This window comes from Homarus americanus, unplaced genomic scaffold, assembly GCF_018991925.1.
Source record: "Homarus americanus isolate GMGI-L3 unplaced genomic scaffold, GMGI_Hamer_2.0 scaffold50564, whole genome shotgun sequence".
Classification (NCBI taxonomy): Eukaryota; Metazoa; Arthropoda; class Malacostraca; order Decapoda; family Nephropidae; genus Homarus; species Homarus americanus.
The window spans coordinates 589,719-609,989 of NW_024715014.1; the positions used below are offsets into that span (position 1 = coordinate 589,719).

The window sequence follows — 20,271 nt, forward strand, 5'->3', positions numbered from 1 at the left end:
AAAGCAAGAGGGTAAGAACCTGCTTTATTGGGTAAGGCAAAACGTCCAGAAATAACTTTAAAATCACAAATTACATTAAAAGTCCAAGGACATTCCATCGTAGATATGGTCAAGAGAAAACATCAATGTAATCTCAAGGCATTTACGACGCCATGTTGAACCGTGAGATATTTTGGTTACGAACCTCCAAGATGAGACAATGTTTATTATTATTATTATTATTATTATTATTATTATTATTATTATTATTATTATTATTATTAACAGTACAGGTCGTAAGTCTGTACAATAATCTGGCAAATGGCTTATCTATCAATCATATTTTCAGGTAATCTTAAGATCAATTTCTTCATCTCCGTCTCTAGCTGTGTCTTAGAATGCATCATCCTAGCTATACTTGACACACACGCTGTTATACACATTTGCGTGAGAGGTATTCAAGCACACTATGTGCTTGGTTCTATACATGGGAAATGATACACTCACTGAATGTGAAACCGTGTATACAATCTTAATATGTCAGCCTGAACCTGTCCCTCAGGGGTTCTATCCTCACACGGTTATGGACGTGGTGTTCGAGTGTGTGTGGCCATATGTCCGAACACACACGTTACATTTAATTCTGTTCACATCTGTTTGATGGAAGTACTGCAGGGTTGTGCAAACTGCGGCCTTATGGCCACATGCGGCCCCCGAAGCCTTTTAATGGGGCCCACTTCTGAAATTACCATGAATCCTGTCTGCGGCCCCCACACCCAAGGGGGCAGATTATCCATAACTTTCTGGTCATGCACAAAAAAATGTTGTCAGTGTCTGGAAGTAAATACTTAATGTGAACAGCTTTTTTTTCATAGATTAATATAATTAAGGACAAATTAAGGTCAACTCTTACTGACGTGCACCAATTAAACACCCTTCCTGTTGACGTCATCCACCCAGCCAGACATTACAGACTTAGTGCAGCAAGTACAGTCACCCATCCCATTAACAACTGATTTCACAGTCAACAAACACAGTAAGTAAGCATTTCGTATTTTTTGCATAAAGACTTATCATTAATTTTGAATTTTAAAAGCAATATAATGAGTATATGGCCCATCATGCAACAGGTGATTTTATTGAGGCCGTATATGTAGAAGTTTCTAGCGGTTACAACATCTTGTGATCTAGTGATCGTGTTACTTGCTCCATATACATGTTTCACTTGATACATCTCATCATGGTAAACAATGGATTGACTAGTGCCTGTTTGCACTAGTCTGTTTGATTCAAATTCATCAACAAGTTCTTTCCTGATGACAATTTTAAAGGTTCTTTTTGACAAACAAGGGCATCAACTCTGTCATGTTCTTTGAGGCCTATGTGAGAGGGGATCCACAACAGTTTGATCTTGACACCCCGGTCAATAAGGAACGCATATTTGTGTCTGGCTTCAGAGACAAGCGCGTATGTCTCCTAATGTGTCATCTCTTAGCTGTGTCTCCTAATGTGTCATCTCTTAGCTGTGTCTCCTAATGTGTCATCTCTTAGCTGTGTCTCCTAATGTGTCATCTCTTAGCTGTGTCTCCTAATGTGTCATCTCTTAGCTGTGTCTCCTCATAGTGCGTCAGTTAGAGCATCACCCTCATAGTTTTTAGAATTTTTTTTTACATCTCTCGCATAGAAATCCTCCATTATTTATGTGGAGTTTGTTAATATTTAATTGTCAAAATATTTTAGCTGAGTTTGCTAATAATTATCATATGTCATACAATTTAAGCGGTATTTGCTAACATTCATCAACTAATGCCTCATCCTTTTAGCGGAGTTTGCTAACCTTCCTCACCGCTTCACCTCTTAATCAATCATTTACACCGAGTGCTGCTGAGTGTTGCTACTCTATTCATGAAACACCTCACCACTGAATTGCTATAACACTACGTAGAGCTATTAATGTTTCACTGTAACACTATATCACTGTACTACTGTATCGATGCAACACCGCACCATTGTATCGTTGTAATACTGTACCACTATATCGTTGTAACACTGTATTGCTGTACCACTGTATCACCCGTACCACTATACCACTGTAACATTGCACCACTGTATAACTATTAATGCATCACCGTAACACTGTTTTACCGTTACTATTTATTACACACTTTAGCGACACAGATTTAGGCGTAAATGGCAACAGAAGTAAATTTGCTGATGACACACACCAAAAAAGTAATTAAATCTGATGAGATCTCCAAAAAAGTTACAGAAAGACACGAACAAACTTTTAGCACGGACTGAAAAACGACAGATGCAATTTAATGTTGAAAAATGTATACTGTTCCACGGTTAGGACATGGAAATGTATAAATATATATGATATAGATAAATCTGATTGTGGGAAAGATTTAAGGGGTAATGATAACAAGGAACCTAAAACCAAGGGAAGAAATATATGTTTGGAACAAGGCCAACAAAGTACTAGGGTTTATATTAATCTAGGAGCATTAGTAACAGGTCAATCAATGCCTATAAATTACCATCATTAATGTATCACTATAGGACACATTGGCAAGTTTTACAAAAGCCTCTCAATGGATCTCGTAAACTGAACACAGACCATTTTTGAATTACACCTGATTTTGACAGGAACGAACCACTGAACAGTATCGCTCACTGCTTGACTCAAAGATAAACAGTACTAATCCTTAATGCTAACTCTACAATACATACTTCAGACCCATTTCACTTACCTCCTGCATGTGCAAAATCCTTGAAAGAATCACACACACACACACACACACACACACACACACACACACACACACACACACAGACTGCATGTATTAATATATATTTTTTGGGGGTAAAAACACATTATAATTACAGGTGTTTGTTTATGCAAATGATGATGACGGCAGGTGATGGGTCATGGTGGTACCTGGGGGAGGGAGGGAGGGAGGGAGGGAGGGAGGGGTGGAAGGGGAGACAAATGCAGGGAGGATTAAAATGGGTGAGGAAGGGGGGGTAGAAGGGGTGACATACTAGTCTCTTTCTTCCCCCCTTTCACCCATTCCCTCCTCACCCCTTCCCTTATCCCTCATTCAATGCATCCTCTCATTTCCTCACCTCCTCATCTCCTTTCTCTTCTCACAACCTCCCCCTCTCACTCACCACTCAACCCCTTCTATTCACCCTCACTCATTCACCCCTTCCTCCTCTCATTCCTCCCCCCCTTACTGCTACCCACTCACCCACTCATAATTCACCCCTCCTCCTTCACTTTCAGTTAGAGTGCGTTACTACACCTCCAGTTAGAGTGCGTTACTACACCTCCAGTTTGAGTGCGTTTCCTACACCCCCAGTTCGAGTGCGTTTCCTATAATTCCAGTTAGAGTGCGTTACTACACCTCCAGTTAGAGTGCGTTTCCTACACCTCCAGTTAGAGTGCGTTACTACACCTCCAGTTAGAGTGCGTTACTACACCTCCGGTTAGAGTACGTTACTACACCTCCGGTTAGAGTGCGTTACTACACCTCCAGTTAGAGTGTATTCCTACATCTATTGATAGAGTGTGTGCTCCTACGCGTCCAGTTTAAATGCATTGCTTCAGTAAAGAGTGCGTTTCGGACATATCAAGTCAGAGTGAGTTCTTACACTACCAAGAAAATTTGTCATACGATCCTACGAAGATTCAGAAACAGTATAGTGTTAGGTTAGGTTAGGTTAGGATAGGTTAGGTTAGGCCAACTTATAATTCAGCTGTTGGAGTGAGGCTTAACACTGTGTTGGCCAAAGTTTCCCTCCTGGATGAATTATCGCTGCCGCCCACCCAACGAACCCACCCATTCCACCACCCACTAACTCCCGAGTCACCCCCCACCCACCTGCACCACGACCTCAAAGTCCATTCCATTAGAGAACAGAGAGACAGGACACAGGCTGGAAAGGATGAGAGAGAGAGAGAGAGAGAGAGAGAGAGAGAGATGATTAGGATTCTTCAGGTTAATTACTTAAAAAAATCTCAACCTCAGGTATTCTTATTCTTAAACGTTCATAAGGTAAAGTTTTTATCCTAAGTTACAGATTTAAGACCGTCGTTTGCTGATCTATCTGTCTGTCTGTCTGTCTGTCTGTCTGTCTTTCCATATTTTTATCTGTGTACCACTATATATATCTTTTAATCACTGTCTCTCACTAACTCTCTATAGCCCTCACTCTCTCTTTTTCTCTTTATCTCTCTCCTCGTTATCTCTCTCTCTCCCTCGGCCAGGCAGCACCGAGCACTTACCGCTGCCTACCATCAGGCTTCCGAATTTGATAAAGCCTGAACTCTCTCTCTCTCTCTCTTCTTCTTCTTTCATCACATCCTCCCACTTCTCCTCAATCCTCTTCCATTAACTCCCTTCCTCTCTTCCTCCTCCTCCTCTCCCTTCCCATTTTTCTTCTTCTCCTTCCAGCAACATCTTCTCTTTTTCCTTCTCTTCTTTCCTTATCTTCTCCTCCTCTTATTCCTTTCTTCTTCCTTCATTTCCTCCTCCTCCTCATATTCTTCCTCTCCTTCCTTTATTTTCTCTTCCTTCTCCTCCTTCCTCTCACAGTCCTAAGCCAGGCCTCAGAAGGATTACTGAAGGAACTGTTAGAGGTTAGGGTTACAGGCCGCTACAGAGAGGCTAGAGGCTACAGACAAGAGGCTAGAGGCTACAGACTACAGGTACAGGTTAGAGACTAGAGGTTAGAAGTTACAGCCATTTTCAGTGCGATCCCATGTCGTCAAGGCTTCCAGCACTGTCCAATATACTCAGCCTTCGGTACACATCCCCAAGTGGTAAACTAAAGTACCCATTTACAGCTGGGTGAACTGGGAGCGTCTGGGGATCGAACCACCATCCTATTGAACAGGAGGCGAGTGTTGTTTCCTCTCGACTGCTGCACTCCTTAATTACAGGTATTGTTCTTGATGTTTATCCACTGAATTAAAAAGATACCACATAACGTGACCCTTGTTTTCACACGAACTGACCTGCGAAAAGTGACCGCGTTAATTCCCTGATCCTAATTTATGGCCCCGATTTAACAAGGAACCAACTGGCCTTAACACCTGGTCTTGACACCAGGCCTTGACATCTGGCCTTGACACCTGGCCTTGACATCTGGCCTTGACACCTGGCCTTGACACCTGCCCTAAGAAAATTACACGTGATCACTGGAAAGGCCAGGCATCCCCGGTGACTACATGAGCTCTATTAGGTTACAACCCCGAGTTTGAGAACCCCTGGGCTAGAGAATAAAGGCTACACCCTGGAGACTAGAAGCTAAGGACTAGAGACAAGCTGGGAGAGTTTACAGGCTACAAGCAAAAGGCCAGAGACAAGACGCTAGAGGTTAGAGGTTAGAGGTTAGAGGCTAGAGGTTAAAGGCTAGAGGTTAGAGGCTAGGGGTTAAAGGCTAGAGGTTAGAGGCTAGAGGTTAGAGGCTAGAGGTTAAAGGCTAGAGGTTAGAGAACAAAGACTAGATACAAGAGCTTCTATAAGAGACTATAGTGAGTCTAAGGCAGGTGTTCGTGCTGTATCTCGTGAGTCTTATTAATTAATTCACACACACTCTCTTAGAGGCGACAATACTGAACAGGTGTGAACAGGTGTGGAGAGACAGAGAAACAGTGAGTGCAAGTGTTGAGTGGACCTTGAATCATACACCTTTGTTTACCTACATTTTAATTCTTGAAGCGATGAGGAACCCCCCCCCCTCTCTCTCTCTCTCTCTCTCTCTCTCTCTCTCTCTCTCTTGTGACCAGCACCGTCACGGAGAAATATTCACATCAAAATTCCGGTCAAATTCGTTTTAAACAGACAGTGTATTGAAGGCCACAACTCCATGTTATCAAGAGAACCTCAGAATACTTGGGCTGTTTTTACTTTCTGTCTCTCTCTCTCTCTCTCTCTCTCTCCCTCTCTCTCTCTCTCTCTCTCTCTCTCTCTCCTGTCTCTCTATTCACAGTCTACACTGATTTGAAAGTAACAGAATAAAAGACAGATAATTGAAAGAGAGAGAGAGAGAGAGAGAGAGAGAGCAAAGGAAAACAACCAACCACCTACACAGCCCTACCAGCCACCACAACCAATCCCCGGCCGCCTACACAATCCTGGTAGTAACACGAGTGAGTCAATTGGTTTGGATAGGTTAGGTTAGGTTAGTGAGTCAGTTAATAACATGAGTCAGTTAGTGTGGTGGTTAACTTAAGTAAGAACCTTTCAGAATACATAAATGTCTGGTGGTTAAAGTCAGTCAGTTAAAATTTTTCACGCAAATTCTCTACGACACAATATAAACAGAATGTGCCAGTTAAGGTACAGTCTCCCATCTCCAGTTAATAGTGAAGTATCTTTAAAAATGATTCTCTACGACACAGTATAAACAGTGTGTGCCAGTTAAGGTACAGTCTCCCATCTCCAGTTAATAGTGACGTCAGGTGAATTTATCTGTGAAGTGGCTGAGTATCGTGGGGCAGGCGATACTTCAACACGAGACTGCACAGAATGCCTGGTGGGGAGGAGGCCGCGCGGAAACACATTTGGGAGAACCCGTCTGCAGTCTGGACTACCGAGAGAGAGGAAGAGGGTGAGGGGTACCAAGAGAGAGGGAGAGGGGTACCAAGAGAGAGGAAGAGGGAGAGGGTTAAAGAGAGAGAGGAAGAGGGAGAGAGGTACCGAGAGACAGGAAGAGGGAGAGGGTTAAAGAGAGAGAGGAAGAGGGAGAGGGGAGCAGAGAGACAGGAAGAGGGAGAGGGGTACCGAAAGAGAGAGAAATATTAATAAGAGAGAGAGAGAGAGAGAGTTGGAGCCGGATATTGGAGAAAGAGAGTGATGATCAACTCACCACACCTGAATAACAAACATGTCGATGTATCAGGACAACACTCCAGGTGGCAGGGTGAGAAAGAAGAAATAAAAATAGAAAGAAAGAAGAGAAAGAAAAAGAGAGATAGACAAACAGATAAACACACACGACTCTTCTCCTCATCTTTCCTGAGTGTATTAAATAAGTTTCAATTAATTCATATTTATCAATTTATAAAGATTAAATAAGTATGAACGAATAAATAAATAAATAAATAAATGAATGAATGAATGACTGAATGAATGAATGAAGAGAATGATTGTGTGGTTTGATAATACTCAGCAAATCGACATACTCGTCTCTGGTAAAACGTGCTGCCTCCCTGCCTGGAAGAACAACCCTTATGCTAGAATAAAGCAGTGGACCAGTGGAAACTTCTGGAAATGATGGACGAATGGCGGAATAAAAAAAGCGTGTGAACCGTTAAAATTTGCTTATCAAAACCAGGTGCTTGAACTTTTTTTATTCTACTGAAGTAGTTTATGGCCCATGGTGCGACCCCTCTGGTCGGGCAACAGTAACTCCCCAATTAAAGACAAAGGGAACATCCTTCAGCGCTGGAAAGTGCTCTACCATTCCCTGCTCAACCGAACACATATGGTCTCAAGCCTTTGGCAGACTCCGTACCCGTGTCTTCAGCTGTAGGGAGCTGAGATTGTCTACAAAGTTACACGTATATCGAGCAGTGGTCCTCCCCACCCTGCTGTATGGCAGCGAGACGTGGGTCACATACAGGAGGCACCTCAAGGCACTGGAGACCTTACCTCAGTGTAGTCTACGTTCCATCCTCCGAGTTCGCTGGGAAGACAAGAGAACACATGCCAGTATTCTCGCTGACACCAACTGTAGGAGTATCGAGGCTACCATTATCCATGAACAACAACGTTGGACTGGCCATGTTACCCGCATGGACGACAGTAGACTGCCAAACAGCTACTTTACAGTCACCTAACGAATAGTAAACGTAACACCGGGGGGCAACTGAAAGGTTTAAGGATAGTCTTAAGACAAACCTGAAAAAGTGCCAAATCGACCCCCTCACCAGGGAGACGATCACTCCATATTGTAACTCTTGGGTGAGCCTCTCTAGTCACCTCACAGCTCACCAATGAAGGTGATACCATTAATAATTCATATCATTGTGCAATGTTGGATGATCGTCATACTCGATTCCGAGTGAGAAGCACAGTAGTGGTGTGTGTGTGTGTGTGTGTGTTTTGCATTAAATACATAAATTTATCTCGTATACATGTTAATACATAATTATACATATTGACACAGACATAATTCTAATACATTCCATACATTTGTAGTTTTCTCGAGATACATATAATACAAATTATACTTGAATAATATCAGTCCATGACTAACCTAACCGAACTTAACCTATTAGGAAGTACCGATATTAAATGAAAGAAACCTGTTTTAATCATATACAGATTCATGGTAAAAATAACACCCAGATTTTAGTTGGTTCTGTATTCAAATCTGGAACATTCTTTTTCGGTGAGTGTAAAAAACAGCCAGATTTTAAATGGTTGAGTCTTAAATCTGGGCATTCCTTTTTAATGGCTCTGTATAGATGAGTGTGGATGAAGCATGAGTGTGGATGGAGCATAACATGAGTGTGGATAGAGCATGAGTGTGGATGGAGCATAACATGAGTTGCGGATGGAGCATAACATGAGTATGGATGGAGCATAACATGAGTATGGGTGGAGCATAACATGAGTGTGGATGGAGCATGAGTGTGGATGGAGCATAACATGAGTGTGAATGGAGCATAACATGAGCATGGATGGAGCATAACATGAGCATGGATGGAGCATAACATGAGCATGGATGGAGCATAACTTGAATGTGGATGGAGCATAAAATGAGCGTGGATAGAGCATAACATGGGTCTGGATGGAGCATAACTTAAGTCAGCCGTGAGTGTCATCGGGAGCAAAAAAAAAAAACGATAATATAACGTGACCTGTACGACCCTGAGATATGTAACTCATGACATCATTGACCATGTCCGAATACGCAGGTGACAGGTGAGTGACAGACAGATGCAAGACGGCAGGCAAGTGACAGACAGCAGCAAGATGACAGGTAAAATGACGTTCAACAGCACAATGACTGTTTAATGAAGGAATCCACAGCGTCTACTGTATATGTGTGTGTGTGTGTGTGTGTGTGTGTTACCTGCCTCCTCTACCTAGGTGATGAAGGCGCTGGTGAAGAACCTAACTTCACTTGATCTGACTTTTCTTATACCGTGTGTAACTATGTCTCTCTCTTCCCTGCTAGTGACTGGTGCACTTGCGGTGATATTGTAAATCCAGAGAGAAATTGAAATTGAAACATATGTACCCGGGATATTACAGGCACAAAGTCAACAACAACACGGTGGATCTTTTTGGAGTTGTCTCAGCTATCGTGATGGCCCCTGGTAGATAATTTACTGTGTATAATTATATTCCAAGAAATTATTAAATAGGAGAATAATTTCAACTGGATTATATCACTTTCATGATCGTAATAAATTCACATTGAATCGTTATCAAATTTTAGTATATGTATATAGGTATAACGCACAATACACACACTATATACACCATACACACACACACACAACACATTACACCATACATACACCATACACACAAAACAATTTATAGTCCAGAATCAAAAGGCAGCTGAACATGGTTTTGCGCAACACTCTGAGCATAGTTGGTTTGTCGCCTCTCACACTTGGGGGAGTTTCTCTGGAACATTTCTGGCCCTGATGTACTGTACAGTTTAATTCTAGCAGCAACGATAAATGACAGCCAATTTTCTATTTTTTGGGGAAGGAGGCGGCTGAAATGCAATTCTGGAAAATCGGTCGAATCTGTTTTCTGAATTCGTCCAGTCAAGATTCCTCCTGAACCATTTTCGACAATAACTGTTCGGTAATATTGAAGAATAGACTAACAGTTTTGTCATAGAGTTACTGATGAACCAACAGTAAAACGTCATTATTAATCATCATCATCATCATCATTCCTAGGTCCTCTTTTGATAAGTGCCTCCCACCTTATCATTAATCAGTTTAAAGGGTAACCTAACCTAACCTAACCTAACCTAATCTAACCAAACTTAACCTAACCTGAAAATCTCTTTTTATGTGACCTGGTTTTATCTTAATCGCTTTTCTATGACCCATTTATTCTCCTATGTATTAAGCTGGGTTTAATCCGATTTTATTGCGTTGAAAGAAGGGGTTAGGGTGAGGAAGGATTAGGGAGGGGTTAGGGAGGGGTTAGGGAGGGGAGAGGGAGGGAGGTGGGAGGGGCGAGATAGGGGTGAAGGAGTGGCGAGGAGGTTAGGAGGTGGGAGGGGCGAGATAGGGGTGAAGGAGGGCGAGGAGGGGTGAGGGAGGGTTGAGGGAGAGGTAAGGGAGGGATTTGGGAGGGGCTAAGGAGGGGCAAGGGAGAGGTGGGAGGAGGATTTGGAAGGGGATAGGGAGGGATTACGGAGAGGTGAGGGAGTAAATACCTACTCAAGCCGGTTGACAGAGATAAGCTGTGGGTAGGAGAAGGGAGGAAGGGGGAATGGAGGAAGAGGGAAGGTAGGAAGGGGGGAAGGGGGGAAGGGGAGAAAGGAGAAAGGGGGAAGAAAGAATTGGAGCAAGAATGTAGAAGGAAAAGAAAAGGAAACAGGGAGGGGAGGTAAAAAGGGAGGGAGGGAGGTTGGGAGGAATGAAGGGAAGGAGAAAGGGAGGAAAGAAAGGAGGAAGAGGAAGGAAATAAAGAAGAGAAGGAAGGACTTTGGGGAAAAGGGAAAAAGAGGAGGAGAGAAGAAATAAAAGGAGAGGAAGGAGAGTGAAGAAGGGAGGGAGAGAGGGAGGATAAGGGAAAGGGAGAATAAGAAACGGAACGTAGAGTCAGTGAATTAATGGTCATATATATATCAAGTTCCTTGTGATTATCTTCTCCTCCTCTCTCTCCTTCCTTCCTTCCTCCCTTCCTGTCTAACTCTCTCCTCCTCCTCTCTCTCGCTCCTTCCTTCCTCCCTTCCTCTCTCCGTCTCCTCCTCTCTCTCCCTCGTTCCTTCCTCCCTTCCTCTCTAACTCTCTCCCTCCCATTCCTTCCTTCCTTCCTTCGTTCCTTCCTTCTTCCTCTAAGTCTCTCCCTGTATCACCCCCTCCTTCCCCCTTCCTTCTCCAACTCTCTCCTTCATTCCTTCTTCCTCTAACTCTCTCGCTAGTTCCTTTTTGTCTTCTTTCTCTCTTTCGTCCCCTTTTCCCTCTTGTCTCTCTCTCTTTCACCTTCATTTTCTCTCTCCATCTATTTTTCTCTTTTTCTCTTCCATCTCCTCCTCCCTTGTCACTCTCTTTCTCCCTCCCTCCTCTCTCTTTTTTTCCTCTCCACTCTCAGCTCCTCTCATTAGTCTCTCTCTATCTCTCTCTCTCTCCACATTCATATATACAAATATACACACTAAAACATACATACTCAAGTGGTTCATACAACTGAGGAAGATTGTGGTTAATACTGTATTATAACTCAGTGACTCGCTTACAAGTGGTGCAGGGAGGGTGTGAGATAATGCCCATTTGTGTTTAAAGATAATCTCCCTTTTGTGTGTGTTTAAAGAGATAATCTCCCTTTTGTGTGTGTAACTATAAAGATAATCTCCCTTTATGTGTATTTAAAGATAGTCTTCGCAATTGAGTAGTTATAATCGCCCTAGAGGCATACACACAATGACACTCTCCCTCTGATGTAAAGACAACCTCCCTGTGTGTGTCGATGTTCCCCCTGACTATAGAAACACTCCCTTTATGTGCAATACAATGGTAATGTTTACTCTCCCTTACCTTATATTATTAGATTTGAGATAATCTCCATGGCGTGTAATGTGATATTTGAGATTACGTGTGTGTGTGTGTGTGTGTGTGTGTGTGTGTGTGTGTGTGTGTGTGTGTGTGTGTGTGTGTGTGTGTGTGTGTGTGTGTGTGTGTGTGTGTGTGTCCGCCATCCTTGAGTTCTAGTTCGTCGAATACTAAAAAAAGTTATATTTTTAATCGCTTATTCGGCCGCAAGAGAAGTATCGATAGGCACAGTTGAGGGCCAATTGCAAGAACAGTCGTGGGGTGTACGACGCCGTTTACGATGACCTTCTTGCCCTGATCTTGTTTCAATTATACCACCCTTTTGAAGCTCTGGAGAGATCTCGAAGTTTCGATATTTTGATTACAGCACTAGCTAATAATTCCCACCAGGAAACTTGTTTCGAGACTCCTCCAAAGCTTCGAAAAGTGCAGAATTCCATGTGTTAAAGGTGATATTGCTGAAAAAAGACCAGGGCAAGAAGGTCATCGCAAATGGCGCCGTACACCCCATAACCGTTCTTGCAATTGGCCCTGAGTCTCGATATAATTCTGACGCCATTTTGACCGCCATCTTCGCGTTGATAAGTTCGACACAGCTGCATTCTTTACACCTCCTCAAAATGATGCCCAAATCGTATTGAAACTCTACTGTAACCTGGGTACAGTATTTGTGTACCTGTACTTATATCAAGGTTAAGTTTCTATTTGTATACGTGTTATTGTAGTTACTGTATTTTGTATTACCTGTACTTGTGTCTGTAGCGTTACCTGTACTTGTGTCTGTAGCGTTACCTGTACTTGTGTCTGTAGCGTTACCTGTACTTGTGTCTGTAGCGTAACCTGTACTTGTGTCTGTAGCGTTACCTGTACTTGTGTCTGTAGCGTAACCTGTACTTGTGTCTGTAGCGTTACCTGTACTTGTGTCTGTAGCGTTACCTGTACTTGTGTCTGTAGCATATACTTGTGTCTGTGTTACCTGTACTGTGTGTACGTTACCTGTACTTGTGTCTGTAGCGTTACCTGTACGTGTCTCTGTAGCGTTACCTGTACTTATATCGTAGCGTTACCTGTACCTGTACTTGTGTCTGTAGCGTTACCTGTACCTGTGTCTGTAGCGTTACCTATAGATTACTTTACATATTATATACCTGTACTTAAACCTTTTTTTGCACCTTTATATAAGCAGTCACACCTTCAGTTAATACATACCACGGAAATCAAATACAATAACTATAGTCTCAACACCAATTCGTCTCCATTCTTGATATTCTAACAGCCTCCGAATGTCCTAACTTGAGGAAACTCCACAAGATCTTCATGTGAACCGCCGGCTCACAGGATCACACCTTGAGCAATCATCAGTGGCTCCTACCTCAGTGTTGACACCACCGTTTATGCTGCCACTCTTATTATTCTGTGCACAACTGTAAGGCAGGGTATTGTTTTCGGTTCTGTTTGTCTGTCCGGGCACCAAAATAACTTGTGAACAGGGTTGAATATTGCCACCAAATTCGGAAGGTTTGAGTAATATTTGATAAGGCCCTAACCTAACTTAACCTAACCTAACCAGCATTGACAGGTGTAGACAAGGTAATGACTCACGTAATAACCACACAGAGAACGATTACACGGGGCAGTCTTGTTCTTGCGTACTTATATAATGGGCCGTAACAAGGATTTAAAAGTTAACACCATTTTGTTTTTAGGACGTGTGTGTGTGTGTGTGTGTGTGTGTGTGTGTGTGTGTGTTTCCGTGTGCTTGAATGTTCTCGTGTGTGTGAATGTTTCCGTGTATGTTTCCGTGTGTGTATGTTTCCGTGTGTGTGTATGTTTCGTGTGTGTATATGTATGTTTGTGTGTGTGTGTAAGTCAATAAAACCAGGTACCGGCACCCCGTATACTGGCACCAACAGCATATGACCCCCCCTTAACCACCCCCCTATACAGGCACTGAGAACTGCACATTTCCACATTTTCCTCAATTCCCGGTGTTTACCATAAAATTACAAAAGAAAAAAAATGCGGATGAAAGGAGGATAAATTTTAGGAGATGAGAGTGAGGAAGGTGAATGATGAGGGAGACAGGAAAAAATGAAATGTGCCGTAAAGAATGGAAGGAAAGGCTTAGCATAAAATAATAATAATAATAATAATAATAATAATAATAATAATAATAATAATAATAATAATAATAATAATATTAATCAATAATATTTCTTCAGTTGTCAAAATATAAAAATCACTTAAAAAAATATTACTTTTAAACTTTCTTCAATCGATTTTAAGGCAAAATTTGTTTAATTCGGAACGTACAATTCGAGAGAGAGAGAGAGAGAGAGAGAGAGAGAGAGAGAGAGAGAGAGAGAGATGGAAAATTTGATAAGTAAATCGATAGGCAGAGAAATAAAACTAAGACACATAGATAAATAAACGGATAAAGTAATTCAGAATAACGGTCTTACCTGCAGTGGCTAAACGTGAAAACCAGATTGTCTTCAGCACTCAGTTTTTATCCAGTCTGATTCTTCCCCTTGACAATCTGCTCACCAACCAGTCAGTCACTTTACAACAGTTACATGTTCACAGTTCTTTTGTCTTCATTTCACTTGAGATTTTATCACTTTTTATCTAACAATATATTGATGTGTAATTTATTTAAAGGGTGTGATAGGTGGGAGAGATAGTCCCAGTAAGTGAGAGACACAGGGAGGGGGAAGGAGGGAAGGTAATTACAACCCAACACAAAAAACGGAAAATAAAAGAGAGATTTACCTCAAAAATCGCTGGCTATATACGATCGTTTTTGGCGATGGAACGATAAATGGGGCACTAGATGAATTACAAACACACACACGTAAAGAAATCGGCTGCAAGTTGAAGAGAAGTGCGCGAAATTTGGGTCTGAATTGGCGGATTATTCACGAAATGGGGAAGAATTGGTTGGATGTTGCTCAATGGGGCGAGACGAGGCACCGCGTAGACTCATCCGTTGCCGTGAGCCGACCGCCCAGCACTGAACCTGCCAGCACGGTTTCCCTTGCCCTTACCCCCCCTATCTCCCGAAACCCCTCACCCCCCCATCAGAGCGCCGCCACCACCACCTCCGCCGCCTCTGCTGCTAGGGGCCCGCCCACTTATCAATCTACCTCATACGCACACACGCATGGTATATATATATATATATATATATATATATATATATATATATATATATATATATATATATATATATATATATATATATACACACAGTATACAGCTATTATTGTATTAGGATATTTAATATTAAGGTAATAAAATATTGACGAAGGTGTGGCTATTGGGGGAGGCTGGAGGCCACGTTAAAAAAAGTAGTAGTAGAAGTAGTAGTATTTAAAGAGTCAGAAGTAATAATATAAATAATTATTTAGGTAATGATGAGAAGTTAAATAACTAAATGTCATTCTCTCGTAGAATATAGTTCAGATATTAATATTATGACAGTGCCAAATAATTCATGGAAATTTATGGAAATTATTTTACATACACCACCGCGCTGGCGGAGGCCCCTTGTCGACCATTCCCGCGTCTACCAGATGTTTAGCATTTGTATTCCATACTGCTTTTCCTTTACAAATCCTAACTTTAATTCCATATTTCCTTGTCGGTTTTATTTATTATATTTTATGAATTCTTATTTTAATTTCATATGATTTTTTATCTTTTAACTAACCTAACTTAACCTAACCTAACCTAACCTAACCTAACCTAACCTAACCTAACCTAACCTAAACAAAAGACAATTCTCTTTCCTTCCACTCCTCCACTACTTTCACTCCTTCCCTTCCTCCTTCACTCCGTCCGCCCGTCCCTCCTTCGCTTCCTTCGTCCCCCTCTCTCCCTCCCTCCCATTATCCTACTTTAACACCCATTAACTACAAAATACGTCCTGTTTCCCATCTCTTACTCTCCCTCTCCCTCTCTCTTTTTTTCTCTCCTCCTTTATCAACCTTCCTTCCATTTACCATCCTTCCATCCTCCTCTCCCATCTGCCTTTCCTTTCTCTACCCTCCTCCCTTACTTCTTCTTCCTCATCTGCCACCCTATACTCCTCATTTCTCATCTCCCTTCCCTTCCTCTATCCTCCTTCCTTCCCTTTTCCACCCTCGTCTTCCTTCTCTAACTTTACCTCCCCCCTCCCTTTTCCTCCTTCATCTCCTTTCCCTTCTTCCATCCTCCCTCCCCCCTTATCACCATTTCCTTCCTCTACCCTCCCTCTTCCTTCCTCATCTCCCTTCTCCACCTTTACCTCTTTCTTACTCCCCTTCCCTCCCCTTTCTTCCCTTCCTCTCCAGCACCAGACGTTAGCTCCAGTAAGTACGTGTGTCTCTTAGTAATCCATAATGACATTCTCATAACTTATGCTCGCCTCTCTTACCTTCACTCGTGATGGCCTCAAACCCCCCCCTGTGTGTGACCCCGTGTACTGTATGTGACCCCGTGTACTGTGTGTGTGTGAGTGACCCTATGTACACTCTTACCAAAAGCTTCTCGGACGCTGTAAGTATTGTGCAATCTGAAAAACGAACGAAGAATCTGAAACCATTCAGAGATAAGAAGCCCCATTCTGTCCATTCCCACTTCCATGGTACCCAGGTGTTGGTGAAGTGTTTGTTAAGAGTGTACAGTCACCTCGAAAAGTCCGCGTCTCTTCCCAAACTGAATCAGTAGCGGCAGGTGTGTTGAGACCGTGAACTACCTACACCAGTGAGCCTTGTTGGTTAGGTTGGGTACCTGCCACACCGCCCTGAGAGTATAGCAGCTTACACGCGAGAGTTGAATTGTTATCTATCCTGACGTCGGCCTCTAGTGCCACGACTCCTACTCGAGGACGAGGTATAGTGGATGGCTAATTGTGTTAATGAATAAAATAATAAATAAGTTGACAAAAATATGTAAATTTGAAAGTTATGAATCAGTAATTTTTTCCTTGTTTTGTATATATGATGAATTTCATTACAGAATGGCTGAAGGACGGGCTAACGTGCCAGGGATTGTGACTGAGGGAGACACGATTGTCGAGATGTGGGAAATGGGGATGTCAGTGAGTGACTCAGGCAAAGGAGACAGCGCAGAATAATGATGAAGAAGTGCATGGATCAAGCAGTGGCAGGCGGAGGGCTCGATGGAAACAAGACCGCGTGTAAACACCTCCAGGATGAATGACGAACATCAGTTCACGTCAGCAGTGCAGCTGACATGAGATCCTCAGCTGCCTTGCCAACCTGCGACCACCAGATGTCGCCTGCAGAACAGCGGTATCTACTGCTATGTTCCGGCACACAAAGAAAGGCTGACACCAGTGTAAAGGTCCCGGTTCGACTTTGCCCTCAATTGCCTGTGATGTCGAATTTTGGAGGAGCACAGTCTTCATCGACGAGAATATTGTTCGTCCATGGAGGTGGGAGCAAGGCAGTGATAGGACCCAGCAACACACCCTACCAGATGAGCGTACTGTTAGCGGGAGGGTCAGCATATCGTTCTGGAGGTGGATGTGGGCATACGGTCCCGAAGATGGAGGGAAAATTCACCGGGTAGCAGTACGTTGACATCCTTGAGGAAGTCATCCTGTCATCAGTTCGAGCCATCGCAATTCCTGCTCTCGACACCATCAGGCTAGTCCAGGACAGAAGTCTGATCCACACTCGCCGGGTAGTGAGACTGGCGTCAGAGGCATCCTGAGCTTGAGGTAAATATTGGCCATGATGTGTCGGGAGCGTAAGGGAGGAGGGAGCAGGCGAGCAGTGGAAGACGAGGCTCAGGAAATGTGGGAGAGCGTGCCGCCTTGGACCCAACCTCTGTCTCAGCCCTGTCGACCCCATACCCAGGAGGATTCAGGAAGTTGTTGAGGCTGGAGGAGGATGGACGGGATACTAAACACTTGTTTATAATTTGTTTGAAATTGTAGACATTCTTAGTGTTAAATATTTATGTTTATTTGTTACCAGACTTTTTCTTATTCCTGTAAAAAATGATAAACCATATGTGAAGAAATATACATAGATTAATGAATCTTCCTTTAATGTTGTTACAGGCTGCCCGTCTCTCCAGGTGACGACTGTTATTCTCAATAAGAGGGAAATGTTTGGCCGTGATCATGAAGACAACAAAGACATTCCCAAATATTTTATATGGGCTAAAGACAACGGCAATAATTTCTTTATAGTGAATGAATTATCAACAATTTTCTACTGGCCAGGTGTTCTATGTTCCAACCCCTTCTCTTCATCCACTCCTCTTATCAGTTTCCACTATACCCTCTCCTCCTCTCTCCCTAAGACCACCTCAATTATGATATCTCCCTGTCACCTCCTCCCTATGAAGTCTCCCTACTCTCTCAGTTCAGATTTCCCGTCACATGTTTTCGACTAAATTTTACCTCAACGCGTTTATCTTTTATCTAATACATTTATCAATCATTTCAATTATAAAACACAAAATCATACACTTGTTACCGATAAGATTCAGTGTGTGTGTGTGTGTGTGTGTGTGTTCCCTTCCTCAGTAAATTTAGTTAAGCAAAAATACCTACTGCCCTTATAGAGACAGGTAGATAAAGGTAGAGATAATTAGAGACAGGTAGAGACATTTAGACAGGTAGAGACGTTTAGACAGGTAGAGATAAAGACAGGTAGAGACAGGTAGACACTTGAGTGGTATGAGCCCTTTATGTTCTACCTGTCAGGTGTAATCAATAAGAATATATGAGAGTTGAATTAACACGTGGCCCTGTCTCTCTCTATCTCTCTTGTCTCTTCCTGTCTCTCTCTATCTCTCTTGTCTCTTGAGTTGGATTTACCCCCTTGTTCCTGTCTCCCTAATATTATATCTCTCCCCTCCTGTCTCTCTCTGTCGTCCCTGTCTATCTCTGTCCTCTGTCTGTCTCTCTTTTACGGTTTTCCTCTTTCTCTTTCATTCTCTGTCTGTGTCTCCTTTCGTTGTCTCTCATTTGCCTCACTCCTCCATTCTTTAATTTGTTCTCCTTTCTCTTATATTCTTCTTTCTCTTCTTTTTCTTCCATGTCTCTATTTCGGTGTCTTTTTACCTTACTCCCAATTCTATCTCTCTTTTTCTCTTTTCTTTATCTCTCTCAGTGTCTCTCTCTTTCTCGTCTTTCTATATTTCTCTCTTACTTTTTCTTCTCCCTCTACTTATCTTCCTATTTTCTCCTCTTTCTACATTCCCTGTCCATTTCTCTTCTGTTCTAGATTTTATCTCTTTTTTTTCTATCTTCATTCTCTTATCTCTCTTTCTCACGTGTTCTCACTTTCTCTCTAGTGTCTTTCTCACTCTCCTCTCTCTGTCTCTCTCTCATTCTCTTTTTCCCCCCTCTCTCATGTCTCCCTATCTCTCTCTATCTCTCCCTCGCTCGTATGCAACACAGCCACCACGTACAGAAGACATTTGCAATTTAAAGCATTTTGGATTAGTTATATTCCTTCCGCACATTCAGGTAGCGTTGCCATTTGAAAATCTTTTAAATTACTAGATTTTGTTAAAAGTAAACAGGATATTATTTGCTAAAGCCATAAAGTATATATTACAATGTTTTATCAGGCTTTGTTATACAATTTTAATGCAACAATACAGGAATCTTTTAAGGGATTTTTTTGAGGGAATGGAGAATCTGAAGTAGTTACCTTTCAATGACTTTTAAGTGAATATTATGTTGTTACTTCATTAAAAAATTATTAACCTGTTGAAAAGGTTTATATGTATATTATTTGGTTACCAGATACTGACGCCATTTACCTGTCAAAACCTTTAAGCGTTGTTGTATTGGCTGGTGAGAAACAGGCATTGACAGGTCTTAGCAGCTGGTGTCGTGGGCCTAATAGGTGGTCGGTTGTGTGTGTGTGGGTGTGGTTTGTGTGTGTTGCTGTGGTGGTGCAGCTGGTGTGTCGTGGGCCTGATGGGTGGTCACAGCTGGTGTGTGTCGTGGGCTGATGGGTGGTCACAGCTGGTGTGTGTCGTGGGCCTGATAGGTGGTGCTGGTGTGTGTCGGCCTGTGGGTGGTCACAGCTGGTGTGTGTCGTGGGCCTGATAGGTGGTCACAGCTGTGTGTGTCGTGGGCCTGATGGGTGGTCTGTGGTGTGTGTCGTGGGCCTGATGGGTGGTCACAGCTGGTGTGTGTCGTGGGCCTGATGGGTGGTCACAGCTGGTGTGTGTCGTGGGCCTGATGGGTGGTCACGCTGGTGTGTGTCGTGGGCTGATGGGTGGTCACAGCTGGTGTGTGTCGTGGGCCTGATAGGTGGTCTGATGTTCCTTCAAGTTTAACCTTTGTGTGTGTGTGTGTGTGTGTGTGTGTGTGTGTGTGTGTGTGTGTGTTGTTGGGAAAAGGACAGAGAATGTGGCGATGTTTAGTGGATGTTAGGAGAGGAGGAGAGAGAGAGAGAGAGAGAGAGAGAGAGAGAAGATGCAGTTCGACTAAAAATTATACTTCAACTATAATAACATCTCTAAATAATATTGTTCACTATAATAAC

General features: G+C 42.7%; 1 protein-coding gene across 3 annotated transcripts in view; it reads right to left on the reverse strand.

Moving 5' to 3' along the window:
• LOC121879999 (diuretic hormone receptor-like) overlaps positions 1 to 14,749 on the reverse strand; it is an 80,561-nt gene extending 65,812 nt beyond the window's left edge. The window contains exons 1-2 of one of the 3 annotated variants that reach the window (XM_042386906.1): positions 14,519 to 14,749; positions 14,209 to 14,374 (exon numbers count right to left, since the gene is read on the reverse strand). The gene's annotated coding sequence lies outside the window, so the exon portion shown is untranslated. Of the gene's footprint in view, positions 1 to 14,208 lie in introns of all 3 variants that reach the window. The other 2 variants (XM_042386917.1, XM_042386898.1) reach the window with 2 other exon arrangements.
• Between the last annotated feature and the right edge of the window lie 5,522 nt (positions 14,750 to 20,271).